We start from the raw sequence: 17,690 nt of genomic DNA, 5'->3' as shown, positions 1-17,690 counted from the left end.
TCCCTCACAAATTACAGACTTATTCTAGTAATATTAGCAGATTCTCCAACACCTCTTCCTTGCCAGTTTATTTCTGCCTATGGTAAGTCGATATATAATTTATTTCCTTTATTTCAAATAGCAACGAGCTAGTTATTCACCACGTCCGATGCCGTAAAGCCAGTTTATGGGAAGGAGGGTCCGTTAGCAATGAATGGCTACAGGTGGGGATGATTTCAATACTGCAGAGACTTGCTACTGGCCCATACTGCATTCGCAAATATTAATTCATCAGTTAAAATTAATTGGCCAACCCTCCCACCTTCCCATCCTCCCACCTTCCTCCTGTCCCATACCCGCAGGCCATGCACTAATCATTCATTCATGCAACTACTAACCATCCACGACGGGAGGAAGGAAAGCGGGGTCGGTGGGTAACTTTAATAACGTTAACCATCCTTCCCTGCCATAAACAGACTTTTCGCCCTGGGCCTTCAAACCCGTTATTATGACAAGGTGAGGTTAGTGTCGAGAAGCTGCCAAACACGGGGTGGTGCGAAAGTGTGGAATAAACCTCACTCCATAATTCTTTTGTTTACTAATTAGCTAAAAATAACACTGCAAGTACAAGAAAATCCATGTTTATAGTCCAGCTCGATGCTCAAGTACTATACTACTTTAATCTGGCCTAAAACTGACCTCTCTCTGGAATGTTTGGTTTTAACAAGCACTATAATAATAAGCTTGTCACGAAGAAGTGCTATGGAAAGGACGTGGAACTGTAGTAGTAGTCTCGTTCTACCACCGAGCTACGTGAAATAACCTATAAAAGGACGATAATCTGGGCCAAGTTAAAGTGAAAGAACTATAGTGTGACTAAGATTACTGCCTTCCCTACAAGTGGTGTCCCAATGCTGAATAAAATCGTCTGGCGGTAGAATGAATGGACGAAAATACGGCGTCACGGTATTGATACACGAAATATTGTAAGAGAGAATATTAGAGAGGCTGGCTTGAGCTATTTCCCTTTTTCTTTCATTCTTATAATTCCTTCGCTGCTTGTTCTTGTTTATTTTCCTGTTTCTCTCTCTCTCTCTCTCTCTCTCTCTTCATTCGGTCTCTTCCTCCTCCTCCTCCTCCTCCACGTCCCTTCTGCTATTCTTCTCCCTCATCCCCCGTAATCTTCCTGCATTCCTCTTCGTATTCCTTCATCCAGTACTCCTCCTCCTCCTCCTCCTCCTCTCCAATCTTTCATTATCTTCATCCTTCTCCTCTTCTTATCCAGTCCTCCTCCTTTTCCTCCTCCTCTTATCCAGCCCTCCTCCTCCTCCTCCTCCTCCTCCGTTTCTCACTCAGTCTTCTGCAAACCCCTCCTCCTCCCCCTCCTTTTTACAGAACACCTAAGATTCATGACGGAGGGGACGGAGAAGGAGGGGGGTGAAGGACACGGGGGATGACGAGGAGGAGGAGGAAGAGGAAAACTATAGAGAGGAGGCAGGAGGACGAGGAGGAAGAAATGGGAGGGAGAAAAGGACAAGGAACCTGGGAGAAAAGTTGGAAAGAATCAGGAAGAGAAAAGGAGAGAAGACAAAAAGAAAAATAAAAGCCCAGAGAGAGAGTGAGAGAGAGAGAGAGAGAGAGAGAGAGAGAGAGAGAGAGAGAGAGAGAGAGAGAGAGAGAGAGAGAGAGAGAGAGAGAGAGAGAGAGAGAAACTAAAAATGATGAGGAAGACGATAAAAGAAACCTTGTGCATGAATAAAGAACGATAAAAGAAACCTTGTGCATGAATAAAGAACGATAAAAGAAACCTTGGGCATGAATAAAGAACGATAAAAGAAACCTTGTGCATGAATAAAGAACGATAAAAGAAACCTTGTGCATGAATAAAGAACGATAAAACAAAGTATACACGAAAAAAAGATGAGAAGAAACGAAAGAACCAAAAACAAGAATAAGACAAAATGGAACAAAAAATAAAAAAAGAAAGTATAATATAACGAAAAAAAACATAGCTGAAGGGAGTGATGAAAAGAGGGAGAGGAGAGGCAGCGAACCGAAAGAGAGCCAAATGTTAAAGACAATGACGTGATGAGGATGGAAGGAGGAAAAAGAAGGAAAAGATATGACAGGAAAAAATACGTCCGATATGAAAAGAGAAGAGGATCTGAGAGTATAAAGTACGAAGAGGGAAAAGATGAAGAGGGAAAAAGGAATGAAATAAAAGTGTGAGAAAGATAAGAAAACCACAGAAAGTTGGATGGGGAAATAAAGTAAATTGGTACAGAATGAAGAAAGAGATAACGGGAAGGAAAAAAGATGTTGGAGGATATCGAGACTTAGGGGAACAACACAGGAGGAGGTGGAGAAGGTTAAAAAGAAAACGAAATATAGAACTAGAAAGCACTAATGAGGTACACACCTCTGCCAACGTCCGATCAACCTCAAATCCAATAAACTCTTCCTTGTCCCATTGTCCACCTATCCATCAAATTTCACTGAAGTCCGATGACAATTTTTTTTTAGATATCGTGTACACAGACAAACAGACACGGGTGAATACATAATCTTTATCTCGTTGTCAGAGATAAAAAAAAAAAAAAGACAACAATAAGAGGAGAGTAAATGAAGAGGAAGAGAAATAAATAAATAAGAGGAATGAAGATGAACAAAATGAGGTAAAGGGTACGAAAAAGTGGACGTGGGAAAACCAGGATAAAGACGCAGATTAAGAGAGAGAGAGAAAAAAGGAAGTTTAAAGTAGAAGCAATACAAGAAGAAAGGTAAGAGGATAGGAGGAAGAAGGGGAGGAGAGGAGGAAGTAAAGGAAGAAGGGGAGGAGAGGAGGAAGTAAAGGAAGAACGCATGAAGAAGAGGAAAAGAGGAAGTATGAGAAGAAAGCATGAAAATGAGCAAGACAACCAAAAACAGAGATTCAAGACATGATGAATAAAAATAGGAAGAAAAAGAGGAAAAAGAGGCAAGGAAGAGGGAAGGGCAAGAATGGTCGAAAATTAGCAAAAGGGAAACCTATACGGTCAACATGAATGGGCCGAAGGAGGCAGGGTGAGGCAGGGTAAGGCAGGAAAGGTGAGGCATGGTAGGGAGGCTGGGTAAGGCAGGGAAGGAGAGGCAAGGTAGGGAGGCAGGGTAAGGCAGGGAGGGACAGGCAAGGTAGGGAGGTAGGGTTAGGCAGAGAAGAAAAGCTAGTACGGGTGAGGCAGGGATGGAAAGTCAAGGTAGGGAGGTAAGGTGTGGCAGGTGGAGGGAAAGTTAATTAAGGTGAGGCAAGGTCAGGCAGGGAAGGAGAGAAAGGTAGAAAGGCAGGGTGAGGCAGGGAAGGAGAAGCAAGGCAGCGTAATGAGGGGAAAAAGCATCGTAGGGAGTCAACGTGAGGAGAAGAATCAAGGTAGGCAGGCAGGGTGAGACAGGGAAGAAGCAATGTAGGGAGGCAGGATGAGACAGGCAGGAAGGCAGATGAGGCAGACAGGGAGGCAGACAAAAGAATAAGAAAAAATGAAGAAGAGATGAATAGGTAAAGTACAGAGAAGTAAGACGAGTTAGAAAGGTAAGTAAAGACACAATGAGGCAGGGTGAATAGGGTAGGAAGTAAGGGGGAAGCAGGGAGGGCAGGCAGAGAGAGGTGGGTTAAGGCAGGTCAAGAGTGAGGCAAGGTAGGACAAGTCGAGAATGAGACAGACAGGGTAAGGCAGGCATACAGGAAGGAAGGCAGAGGCAGGGTACGACACGACCAGGCAGGAAAGGAAGTAGGGAGGTAAGGTGATACAGGGTGTGGAAGGCCAAGGCAGAGTGAGGCAAGGTAAGGCAGGATGAGGAGCGTGAGGCAGGGTACGGAAAAATGAGGCAAGGTGGAGCAGGGGAAGGTAGAATAAGGCAGGGTGAGGCAGGGTGAGGCAGAGTTAGGCAGGCAGGTCGACCGCCGCTGAGTCAGGTCTTCAAACAAACCCAATGGAATACGATAGAATACTCCGGCCGTTAAAACAGGGGGTTTTGACCCCTCCCGTACCCCCTACCGCATGCCCCCTCACCCTCTCCTCCACCCTACCCCCTTACCCTCAACCCACCCCTCTTCCCCCTTACCCTCACACCATCCCTTTATTTTTCTCCCTCCCTTCCTCTTCCCTCCTCCGTCTTTTCCCTCCTACCTGCGTTTTTCCTCACTCTCCTACTACCCTACTCCTATTCCTATACCTTCCCTTTTCCCCCCCTTTCCCCTCCTTCATCCTCACCCCCTATTCCTACCCCCTCCTTCCCTCACTCCTCTCTCCCCTCTTTCCTTCTCCATCTTGATTCTCCTTCCTTCCTACCTACCTACCTCCTCTTTCTTCCCCTCCCTAACTCCCTACACTCCTCTTTCTTCTCCCTCCCTCCCCCACTCCTTCATCCCTCCCTTAACTCCTACCCCCTCTTTCTACCCTCTTCCTCCTCCTCCTCCCCTCCCTAAACCAACACATCCTTCCTTCTGTCCCTCCTTCCTTCTCTGTTTTATTTCTCCTTTCTACTTTCATTTCCCTTCTTCCCTTTCCCATCCCCGTTCTCCCTCCCTTTCCTCACCTTCTCCTTCTTCCTAATCTCTCTCTCTCTCTCTCTTTCTCTCTCTCTCTCTCTCTCTCTCTCTCCTTTTCCTTCCTTCTCTCCTCCTTCGCAATCGTTAAACCTGAGAGGATATGGCTCAGCTGTTCTTCCTTCTTTCTTTTTTCCTTCCTTCCTTCACTCCTTCCTTCACTCGTTCTTTCGCCCTTACTATATCACCTATTATCTCTATCCTTCATTTCGTTCTTCCTTCCCCATTCTCTTATTCATTATTACTTCCTTCTTGTTTCTTGTATTGTTTTTACCCACATTCTATTTTTTTTCCATCATCTTAACTTTTCTCAACGTTGATATTTTCTTTATCTGTTTCATTTCTCTATCCTTCCTTTGCCTTTTCTTCTTAACCCACCTCTCTCTCTCTCTCTCTCTCTCTCTCTCTCTCTCTCTCTCTCTCTCTCTCTCTCCACTTTTCAGAATTTCTTTATATTTTATTGCTTCTCACCTCATATGCTCTCTGGTCTTCCTCCTTCCTTTTTCTTTTCGTTCTTTCTTGATCCGTAACTTTCTCTTTTCCTCTTTTCGCCCCTTCCTTTCTGCTTCCTGTTTCCTATTCATTATTCAACTTCTTTTCTTTCATTTCCTCCTCCTCCTCCTCTTCCTCTTTGCTGCCTATTTACCATGCCTTACCATACTCTATCTTTTTCTTTCTACCTTATCTTTATCTTAATTCGTGTCTCTCTTCTTCCTTCATCTTCTCTTTCTCTCTTTCCTCCTCCCTCTCCTCTTCCATTTATCCCTATTTCTATTCCGCATTAAGACATTCGACCTCACACACTCCTTCACCCTTCCTCCACCCAATTTGCCCACCTTTCCCAAACATTCAGTCTTCAAAGCTTCTCCTCTGAATACCCCTCTCTATTCCTTATCCCTTCTCCTACTCCCACTTCTTCCACCGGCCACTTTATCCAGCCACACTCTCAAATTCTCAGCATCTCTTCCAACCCTTCCCTAAATCTTCCACTTTTCCAATTTTCCCATTATTTCCCAAGCTCCCCTTACCTAGATCTTATATCCCTACTTTGCTCTTACCTATCCTTTGACACTTTCCCTAACCTCCCCAAAACTCAGCCTCTCTTCCACTTTTTCCCTGAATTCCCTCCCCAATTTCCCCGACATCAACCCTACCATCTTCATACCCTTCATGCTTCTATTATATCCTCGCAACCACAGGCATTTTCCTGTTTTCCCCAGTGCTTCAACCTCCTAAAAAATCTCTGTTTCTCCCCAGCGTCTCCGCTCCCCATTCCCCAGTACTTTCTTCACAACCAATAAAGAACCTCAACCCTCTCTTTATCCTCTTCAGACCATCCCTACTTCTCTATTCCCTGATTTCTTAATCTTCCTTACCCCTTCCTTCCTTAACTCCCACATCCCCGGCATCACCCTATCCCTCCCTTTTCATGTTCCCTCACCCAAATACTCTATCATCCCCTTACCTCCTTTTTATTTTTTTCCCACCTCCCCAACCTTTTCTCATATCTCTCTTCCCCTCCCATTCCCATCCCTCCCCCGCCCTCACACCATTCCAACTAACAAAGAGCCCCACCTCTTCACCCCTTCTCCTTCACGTCTTCCTCATTTATCTCCAACTCTTATTTCCTTCCCTTCCTTCACTGTGATCCAAATTCCCCTCCCCTTCACATACCCATTCGCTGTCTCCCACCCTCCTTTCCTCTTTCCTAAATTTGTCCCCCATATCGCAGCCTCTCCACTTCCTCCAGTTAATTCCCCCTTTTCTACCTTTCCTCCAACTCTACCCTATCTTCCGCTTCCCCAGGCGTCTCCCTGTCGCATAATTCCACCGCCTCTACCACCTTCTGTTTCTCATACTTCCCCACCTTCCTTAACGACCTGTCTTCCACTCCTTCTCTTTACCTTCCACCTCCCAAACCCTCTCCCTGTTTATCTCCATTCCCCAGACTTAACTCCAACCCATCTGTAATAATCTCCTCTTTCCTTCCTCTTTCCATTTGTCTACCATTTCTCTAACATTTTTCCTATCTCCTCCCATTCAACCTCACCTCCCCCTTTCCACACACTCCCTAAACCTCCACAACCACAACAAATAACTCCAACCATCACCCTTTCCCACTGTCATCGGTCACCACACACCTTCCCTATTCCCCCCCCTCCCTCCTTCTCACATCCCTCTCCCACATCCCCACACCCTCAAACCAAAACAAAAGGGATAGAATACAAATGACATGTCCCCATCCCAAGCCCACCTCTTCCCCATTTCTCCCCAGCTCACTCTTCCACATCCTCAGTCTTCTCTCAGTTTCCCCTCACCTTCACCTTCTCCCTCCAAGCCTTTATCCCTTCACTCAATCGCCTTTCCTACCTCTCCCACCCTTTCCCTGTACTTTCCACATCAAAAATTTCACCCTTCCTCCCAAACCTTCCCAACTGTCTTCTTCCCCTCCTCTCCTTCCCCTCCAAGTGGTTCCTTACACTTTTCTCCACGTATCCCCCAATTCTTAGTTTCCCTCCACTTCTCCCTACACTTTCCTCAGTCTACTATATTTTCCCTCCTTCCATATACCTCCCTCAACGCTTTTCCTATTTCTCTCCACTCCACAACTGCACATCAGCTATCCCAAAATCTTCAAATAAGTTTTTTAGAGTAACTCCACCCCCCCAATCCTCTCCTTATTTCCTCCTTACCTTCTCGCAGCTCCCTCTCCCCTTCTGGTACATTTCTTTCATCCTTTCCTTATTTCTCCCCCTCCCCCACAGCCAGCTCCCTCCCACCCTCTACATCTCCCGGGATCTTCTCCCTATTCTCCCACATCTTACATATTCCTGAACCTTCTCCCTATTCCCCTACCTTACATCTCCCCAATTCTTCTCCCCATTCCACCACCTCCTACATATCCAAACTTCTCCATGTTCCCCCACCTTCTGTATCTCCAAATCTTCTCCTTATTCCCCCCTTCTTCTCCCCAGCTCCCTCCCCTTTCCTCACCCCCGTGCCCCCAGCCAACAAAGGCGGGAGGGCTGGAATACAAATGGCCTGCTCACCAATTGACCACACCGACTGACCCCCGACATAATCCAGGCGGGCCCACCCCAATGAAAAGGAAGAGCAGTAGAATAATGTTTACTAAGCACATCCACCCACAGTAACCAACTTATGCATTAACGATAAAGGTAAGAAGAATGTTGGTATGTCTAGTGTATTAATGATAAATGTAAAACGATAATGATTTGCCTCGTAACAGGAATCTATATAATGAAAGGAGAGACACTGACACAAGGCAGGCTACAAGAATGATAACACCTTCCACTATAGAGCAATGATAATAACTTCCACTACAGAGCCGTGATAATAACTTCCACTACAGAGCCGTGATAATAACTTCCACTACAGAGCCATGATGATAACTTAAACTACAGAGCCATGATGATAACTTCCATTACAGAGCCATGATAATAACTTCCACTACAGAGCCATGATAATAACTTCCACTACAAGGCCATGATAATTAACTTCCACTACAGAGCCACATTTTCGCTGATATAAAAGATTTCGGGTGTTTCAGAATCAGTCCATAAGATGCCTACTGAAGGACTAGACTCCCCCCACGGAGGAAGAGTGATAACCAGAAATATTCCTTCCCCATGCAGACTAAGTACGACTGAGGAAGACCTTTAGCACCCAGATTAATCACAGTTACCTTCCCTACGTGTTTCCCTGGTCACTCATTTTACCTATCGAACCACAAAGGATCGATGAACACCTGAGTCTAGTAACGTCAGCTGCCCGTACAGAGATATAGGGCTGGCTGCTTTGTGGATACCAATGCTAAACACTCGGCCACCATGAAGGTATTTACAGCAAGTGTTCCTACCAACCAGCACTACTATCACTACCACCACTGTATATTACCACCACCACCACCACTACTATCATTACCACCATCACCGCCACCACCACTATCATTACCAGTATCACTACCACCACCACCACCACAGTCAACACCACCACCTACTTGTATATAAAAGATACTCTCTGATACTGACATAGAGTAATTTGCATCCGGAACGCACAGTACGATATTCACGAGTAATAATGCAAAATAAATCGTTATGGAGGTGTCACGAAATCTTCAAAATCAATGAGAATACGCACTTTATTTACTAATGATTATAATTATACACCTGGATAATGATCAGGCCACCGGTACTTAAGCTTCTGACTACTAAGATATCCCCCAGGTGAACGAAACCATCTGCAGTTAAAAGTCGTCAAAATATAACATGCAAATTCATCCACGGCACCGGTAGCCTGAGCTGATGTTGTTGTTGCTGTTGCTGTTGTTGTTGCTGTTGCTGTTGTTGTTGTTGCTGTTGTTGTTGTTGCTGTTGTTGTTGTTGCTGTTGTTGTTGTTGCTGTTGTTGTTGTTGCTGTTGTTGTTGCTGTTATGCCCAATGCTCATCTGAAACGTGAACCCGGTGCACTGAAGACTTAAATTGTCCTTCCCCTGCGGTTCACCATCCTCCATCTCAAAGGAAAGTAGCTGAGGGACGTTTGTATATCCAGGCAGTTGAACCACCGGATTATGTCGGTGCCACCACAAGAAGGAGTCCCTCTCCAGCACCATCAGCCACTGCAGAATACTGAATGGGTGTGTAGTAACGAAAGGGCTCCCGGTCAGTGTTTGGAAGTACGGTAATCATTTATTCACCTTCACTGAGAACAAACAGTATTAGCCCCCTTCAGGTAAATATCGTACTGTTTCCATTTTATTCTTGCTGAGACCAGAGAGTTCAGTTCAGCTTAAAGGTGCCTTTTTTTTTTTTTTTAATTGGAAGGGTTTTATTTTATAGTCTGCTTTAACGATTTACTATTGAACATCAGTCTGAAGTAAAAATAATTCACCGAAAGTACCCTCCCCCTCCCAAAAAAAAAAAAAGCCACCAAACTGTTGATGTTGCTGTGCTTAACCTAGGTCTGTCTGATCAAGCAGCCCCGTCGACCACAGGTAAACAGCTGCGTCTATTGGGCCGTCCTACGGGTACAGCACACATATATACCGCGTTGGGATCCGGCGCCCCCTTGTGGTGTACAACATCTTACCAGCGTCCTTCCCACGACCAGGTGCAGGGAAATGTGGAGGTTTGGCTCCCGAGTGGACGTCGCAGCTGCTCCACCCAGGATACACAGCGCCACCATGTGTAGGTTCCTCGACAGCGCCACGTCATCGAAGTGAAGAGAGTTAACAGTTTTGATATGGCGAGTGTAACGAACTATTTAATGAGAAAGGTAACAATTACTTGAAAAATATGATAAGAATTGTAATTATTTATGTGGCAACCGCTGTACATTCCGAGGGCAATAGCGGCATGGCAAAAACTAGGGTAAAAGAATAATAGAAAGATCAGCAACATTATTGTAAAGTGAAATTAATATATTTTGCGAATAAGTAAGTTACAGATACGCACAACAGCAGTGGAAGGAATGATTTACTGGGGTATTAAAATGTACATCATTCTCAGGACAACTAGAAAAGACGAGTAATAAGACAAAAACATAACATTAGGCTTACATACTACAATAATAACAATAATAATAATAATAATAATAATAATAATAATAATAATAATTGTGAAGACGACGACGATGGTGGTGGAGGTGGTGATAAAAAAATAGTAACAAATTATTATTATTATTATTATTATTATTATTAAATAAAAATTAATAATAATATTGAATCCAATTTCAATTTTTAAAAAATCGGTGAGTATGAGACACATGCAAGAAAAAGGGAAGTGCGAAAAGAAGCACAGAAAAAATATCAGAAAAATTACTTAACACACATAAGTGGAAATAACATATATAAATTTCAAGAATCAGTGATAAAAATTACATAAGAAACCACAAGCGTCAAAAAAATAATTGGGAAAAAAAAAGCCGAGAGAGAGAGAGAGAGAGAGAGAGAGAGAGAGAGAGAGAGAGAGAGAGAGAGAGAGAGAGGGTACCCTTTAAACACTTCAAAAATAAACAAAGATCAGAGGTGAAAAAGCATCTAAAAAAGATCCGGGGTAAGAATATGTACCGTTTGCAGTACCTAATCTAAAACAAGACCTACGATACAAATATCTGAAGTACCGGTAACTGAAAAGAAGCACAGATAAGAAGAGGTAATCAGCTTCTAAAATTCTAAATTAAAGACCTACAGGTAGAGCACCTACAAATATGGAAAGAAATGTTAAAAAAATCAGGTAAATTACAATACGTGGCTATAATATGCACGCACACACACACACACACACACGTGTGTGTGTGTGTGTGTAAAAATCGTCACAGATACCAGTTCAAACCCCAAAACAAAATTTCATCTCGAAACTTTTTGTGAAGATTTTCTTCAGCTTAGAGTGGGCCTTGTGTAGTTCAGGATTTGAGGAAAACTTACAACTTCAAAATGCCATAACTGCGTCGTCAAAATCATAAACTACAAAACAGAGGCAACAAAAAACAAAGCTAAAATCTTTGACGGAATTTTACAAATTTGTAAAAATTATCCTTAATATTCATGAAGCAGTAATACCTCGTAAAAAAAAAAAAAAAACTAACTCATTCCCTTAGAAATATTTTTATTCCGTCAAACGCTGGTCAATTTTATTCCGCTTAGGTTGACGGGGTCAGAGAACAGTCAACAAATCTGTAAATAATTAAAAACACAAAAAGCAACTAAATGTCCAAAGCTAGAAAGGTACCATTAAAGAAAAATCAACAGTATGGAGCCAAAAACTAGGTGTCAAAATAAAAGTGTGGCATGGCAGGACAGGGCAGGGGGGAGAGGGACGGGGAAGGGGAAGGGGGGAAGCAGGGATGGGAGGCAGCAGGCCAGGGGCAGGGGTGCAGGGTCAGGAACCATACGTCACAGCAGCCCTCACAAACACTGGCCGACAAACACAAAGATCTATATCACAAACCGGTTATATTTTAGTTACGAAATAGGGAGTGTGTGAGAGGCCTGAGGGTGGGGAGGGGCATAGAGGGTGAGGGGCAGGTGTGACAGCGTGAAACGGGTGTGGGTGAGAGGTGTGTGAGTGGGGATAGTGAGACAGGAGTGAGGGTGGGGATGGTGAAAAACGGTAAGGGAGGTATGTGAGGATGTGGAGAGCTCGAGAGGTGAAAGGGTGATATGGTAAGGGTGAAGGGGGGTGAATGTGTGGTGGAGTGGGGGTGATGAGGGTGGAAGAGATGAAGAGTCAAGCGGAGCAGTGGGGAAGTGTGAGGATGCTGAGGGAGTGTGAAAGGGGTGAGGGAGGAAGTGGGGGAAGGCAGGAAAGGTAAGGATGGAAGTGTGTGAGAGGGTGAGAAGATGAGGGTGGAAATTGGGTACGGGAGAAGGGTGAGAGTGGGGTGAGAGGGGGTGAAGGAGCAGGGGAGTAAGCATAGAACACTGGGAAACAGGAAGGACGGAGTGTGTGGAAAAAGGAAGGTAGAATAACTCTGTGGTGTATGTGATGAAGTGGAAGATGCTTGAGGCAGCTGAAGGTTTTGTTAAGGGCGAAAGGACAAGGGTAGGGGAGATGTGAGGATGTAAGAGCAAGTGAAGTACTGATTTAGGATACTGAGGGGAGTATGGGATGATATGGAAGATGTGTAAGGTGGAATGAGTGTATTGTGAGAATGAACAGGCAAGGATTTAGGGATAAGTGATGACAGAATGACAGCAAACATGCATTAACGTAGCTGATGTGGGGTAAGAAATGTGAGGTGTGTGGAGAATGCATAAGCGTGAGATGAACAGGGGCGAGTGTGGTGGTGGGAGAGGGGAAGGGGGGAGGTGAGTGAGTTGGTAGGACTGGGGAGGTGCAACAGAAGAGGTGGTCTGAGAGGTGGTCTGAGAGGTGTGACAAGGTGAGGTGGTTGGTGTGGTGGTGGTTGAGGTGAGGTAGAGTCAGGCAGGTATAAAAAGTGAAGTAAGGTAGGATAGGAGGTAAAAGGACTGGTAACGTGGGGTGGGATAGGTACGACGGGTGTATTAAGGTAGGAGTAGGGGTGGAGGGAGAGGATGAAGTAAGGCAGGAATGGAGGTGGAGGGAGGGGGTGAAGTAAAGCAGGAATGGAGGTGGAGGGAGAGGGTGAAGTAAGGCAGGAATGGAGGTGGAGGGAGAGGGTGAAGTAAGGCAGGAATGGAGGTGGAAGGAGGGGGTGAAGTAAGGCAGGAATGGAGGTGTGGGAGGGGGTGAGGGAAGGTGAGGTATTCAGCTTCTGGGGAAAATTAAAGTGGCTTTCGACTCTACGGACAAACCCCGCCACATTTCAGTAACACGCAAGCGACTGAAGACGAAATTTTTAGTGCTTAGCAGGCTCTTAAAGGAATCTTCATTGTATTTTTTTTTTTTTTCTGTATATGACGCTTCTCTTTTACATGCTGCCTATGAAAACTACGACTGAATATAAAAAAAGGGGAAGGTAAGACTGCTGCGCGGGGTCTCTTAAGCTGATGAATTTAAGGCCAATAATTCTGGAAAAATATCATGGGATTCATTTTACCTTTTCATTAATAGGTATTTTCCCTTTCCCAATTAAAATGGCCTGACAGCAGCAAGGGAAAATAAGACATGTTACCCAAAGGAGTTAATGGATTGTTTCTTACAGCCTCACCATAATAAATACATAAATATGAATAAATCGTAGTACCACACCGGGCTGAAAGACTCCCCCTTCTCTCTCCTTTTCCCTTTCTTCATGTCCTTATTTTTCTTCCCACACCTTGCATCTTCGTGCCTTTTTCATCCTTCCTCCCTCCCTGGTCTTTCATTCCTCTCGTCTATCCCATTTCCTCTTTTTACCTACATTTTCATCCTCTTTCTTGCCTCCCCTCCATCCTTCTCCTCTTTGTTCCTCCATCTTCTCCATATCTCCTCCCTCTCCATATCCACCTCCCAATTTCCCCTCAATATTTACCTCCCAACCTCTTCCCTTTCCATCCTCCCATTTTCACCTTCATCATTTTTTCCTCCTCCCACAGACCTATTTCTCCCCTCCACCTCACTATCTCTCTTCCCACTCTCCTCCCCAAACTCTCTCTCTCTCTCTCTCTCTCCCTACCCTTCTCCCCTCCACACACTTCCCTCCTCTCCCTTCTCCCCCACCCGGATCCCCAATGCGCCCCCTCCTCCCCTCTCCAATCCCACACTCACCTCCCCGTCTACTGGTGCTTCTCGCTCCCCACTCCAACCTTCCTTACCTGTAAATGAGAAGAAAAAAAGGTGGTTAGATTCTTTGCAGGATAAAAGGTATATAAAAATCGTCAGTAGAAAAAAAGTGTGTGTGTGTGTGTGTGTGTGTGTGTGTGTGTGTGTGTGTGTGTGTGTGTGTGTGTGTGTGTGTGTGTGTGTGTGTGTGTGTGTGTGTGTGTGTGTGTGTGTGTGTGTGTGTGTGTGTGTGTGTGTGTGTGTGTGTGTGTGTGTGTGTGTGTGTGTGTGTGTGTGTGTGTGTGTGTGTGTGTGTGTGTGTGTGTGTGTGTGTGTGTGTGTGTGTGTGTGTAATATTAAACATCAACATCTCATTTTCATTTAATTCTCTCCTCATACCCTCCTCATTCCTTCCCTGCTCGCTTCCTCTTTCGTCCTCCCATCTTCCTTCCTTATGTGATGTTCCCCCTCTTCCTCCTCCTCCTCCTCTTCCTCCTCCTCCTCCTCTTCCTTCCTTCCTTCCCAGTTATTAGCACCACTGCTTCCCAAACACCCACGCCCTGTTGCTCCATCCCTCGCTCCATCCTTCCCTCCTCCTCCTCCCTCTACTCCTACGCTGTCCTCTTTTCCTTCACTCCTCCCTCACTCCCTCCCTCTCTCCATTCATTCATCCTTACTCATCTTTTTTTCTCCTCTCTCCTTTCCCCTTCCGTATACTTTTCATATCCTTCCTCCTCTTCTCCCTCCTCTCCCCTTCTCATTCTATGTTTCCTTCTCCTCCTCCTCCTCCTCCTTTTCTCTCTTTCCCTGTCTCATCTACCTTCTTCCATCCCATTCTACTTTCTTGCTCTCCCATCCTCCTCCTTTGCTCCTATCTTCCCTTCCCTCATACTCCTTCATTCCATTTCAACTTTCTTCTTTCTTTCCTCCTTCCTTCCTTCCTTCTCCTCCTCCATGACTCCTCCTTTCCCTTCTCTTTCATTTTCATTTCCTTCTCTCCCTTTATGTTACCTTTCATCTTTTTCTCCATTCTCCAGTTCTCTCTCTCTCACTGTCTCTGTCTGTCTGTCTGTCTGTCTCTGTCTCTGTCTGTCTGTCTGTCTCTCTCCTCCATTCTTCCCCCTTTCCTTTCTCCTCATCCTCCACATCATTTCTACCCAAACATCTACGTTCAGTTAATTCTTCCTTCCTTCTTTCCTCTTTCTTCTCTTCCTACTTGCTTTCCTTCCTTCCCTCATCCTCATCCTTCTCCCTCCTATTCTCTTCTATCCTCCTCTTCTCTTCCATCCTTCCCTCGTTTCCTCTTTTCTTCCATTCACCATTCACTCACCCACACATCCATCCATCCATCCATTATTCCGGCCGCTCATCCGTCCATTATCCATCTGTTCATCCACCCTAATATCCATCCATCCATTCATTAACCCATCCATGCGCATCCATCCATCTATCCACCCACCCATCCATCCCTCTCTTGCCTCCCTTACTTCCTCCCCAAACACTTGCATATTTCTTTTCTACTTCTTTCCTACTAAAAACCACGCTGCTTTCTGCTTTCCCTCCCTCTCCACCGCCATCCCTCCTCCTCTCCTTCCCTCCCTCCCTCACCCCCTACCTCCATCCCTCCTTCCCTCCCTCTCTCCCTCCCTCCTTCCTTCTCAAACATCTCGCTCCCGACTTGTCCCTCCTTCCTACCTTCCTTTTTCCTCAAGCAGCCTCCTCCTTCTCCATCTATTCCTTCTTCGTTTCCTACCGTCCTTCCTTCTTTTCAACCATCCATATCCAATCATCTATCTATCTTACTCTCCATCTACCCATCATTCATCCTCCTTCCCTTTCTTATCTTACTTTCCCTCCTTCTCAAACAAGCTTTGTTTCCCCGCTCTTCTTTCCCTCCTTCCTTCCATTACTCAGTCATTCCATTCTTCTTTCACCCTCCTTCATTCCATCTGTCCATCACTCCCTCTCTGGCTCCCTCCCTATAAACTCTGTTCCATCCATCCATCTATCCATCCACCCATCCATTTGTTTCCTTCCTACCTCTCTCCTACCGTCCTACTTTCCTTCCTTACTCCCTTCACTCCTCCCTCCCTCCACCTTACGTATTTCCTTCAATATCTTTCCATCCCCTTTCCTTCCATCCTTCTTCTGTCTTTCTTCTATCATTCTCGCCTTCCTTCCCTCCATTTTCCCGCCTTTTAAATATATCTTCCTTCCATTCCTCCCTCCCTCCATCCCTCCCTTCTTCCTTCCTTTCTTCTTTCCATCCATCACGTCTTTCATCCTTCCTTTCATCACGCCCTCCTTCCTTCCATCCACCCCTCTTTCCATCCTTTATTTCTTCCATCCATCACTCCATCTTTTCTTCCTTCCATCCCTCCCATCCTTCCTTCCACCCCTCCTTCCATCCTTTATTTTTTCCATTCATCACTCCATCTTTTCTTCCTTCCATCCTACCTTTCCTTCCTTCCATCCCTCCTTCCTATATTCCTTCCACCCCTCCTTCCTTCCATCCATCTTTCCTATACTCCTTTCACCCCTCCTTCCTTCCTTCCTTCCATCCCTTCTTTCCTTCTTTCCATCCATCCTTCCTATACTCCTTCCACCCTTCCTTCCTTCCATCCCTTCTTTCCTTCCTTCCATCCCTCCTTCCTATATTCCTTCCACCCCTCCTTCCTTCCTTCCACCCATCCTTCCTATACTCCTTCCACTCCTCCTTCCTTCCTTCCATCCATCCTTCCTATACTCCTTCCACCCCTCCTTCCTTCCATCCCTTATTTCCTTCCTTCCATCCATCCTTCCTATACTCCTTCCACCCCTCCTTCCTTCCCTCCTTCCTTCCTTCCGTGCCCGCCTGCCAGCTAGCCAAACAGCGCGTGCGGGTCGGATCATTAAGAACCACCCTATTTGTTTTTTGCAGCATCCACTTCAAGACGCTCTGTGCAAATCATTAGGCATACACCAGCACCGAGGAGCAGGCAAGGAGGAGGAGAAGGATGGGGAAGATGGAGGGAAGGAGGAAGAGAAGGATGGGAAAGAAGGATGGAAGGAGGAAGAGATGGATGGGGAAGGAGGATGGACGGAGGAGGAGGAGGATGGGGAAGAAGGATTGAAAGAGGAGAAGGATGGGGAAGATGGAGGGAAGGAGGAAGAGAAGGATGGGGAAGAAGGATGAGGATGAGAAGGATGGGGAAGACTGAGGGAAGGAGGAAGAGAAGGATGGGGAAGGAGGATGGAAGGAGGAGGAGAAGGATGGGGAAGGAGGATGGAAGGAGGAGGAGAAGGATGGGGAAGGAGGATGGAAGGAGGAGGAGAAGGATGGGGAAGGAGGATGGGGAAGGAGGAGGAGAAGGATGGGGAAGGAGGATGGGGAAGGAGGAGGAGAAGGATGGGGAAGGAGGATGGAAGGAGGAGAAGGATGGGGAAGAAGGATGGAAAGAGGAGAAGACGCTTGTGGAGGAAGGATAGAAGGAGAAGGACGGGGAAGAAGGATGGAAGGAGGAGGAGAAGGATGGAGAAGACTTATGGAAGGAGGAGGAAATAGATGGAAGGAGGGAGGAGGAGAAGAACGGGGAAGAAGAAGGAAAGGAGGAGGATGGGGATGAGAAATATGGAAGGATGGAGGACGATAAGGATGAGAGTGGGGAAAGATGAGGAAGACAGATGGGTAAGGAATGAAGGACATAATGAAGGAAGGAAGGAAGGAAGGAAGGAAAGAAGAAAGGAAAGAAGGAAGGAAAGATGGATGACGACGACAAAGACAACGATGATGATGATGATGATGATGATGATGATGAGGAGGAGGAGGAGGAGGAGGAGGAGGAAAGAAGAGAGAGGAGAAAGAGACAGAGGACGAAGAAATAAGTATGGTTAAACAGGATGCAAGAGAAATGAAAGGCAACCGATGGAGGGAGGAAATAGGGAGAAAATGGAAATAAATAGGG

Source organism: Coenobita brevimanus, chromosome 111 (genome assembly GCF_032717465.1).
Source record: "Coenobita brevimanus isolate Jiangsu-jjx chromosome 111, ASM3271746v2, whole genome shotgun sequence".
In the NCBI taxonomy this organism is placed as follows: domain Eukaryota; kingdom Metazoa; phylum Arthropoda; class Malacostraca; order Decapoda; family Coenobitidae; genus Coenobita; species Coenobita brevimanus.
Note: the sequence above shows the minus strand (reverse complement) of the source record.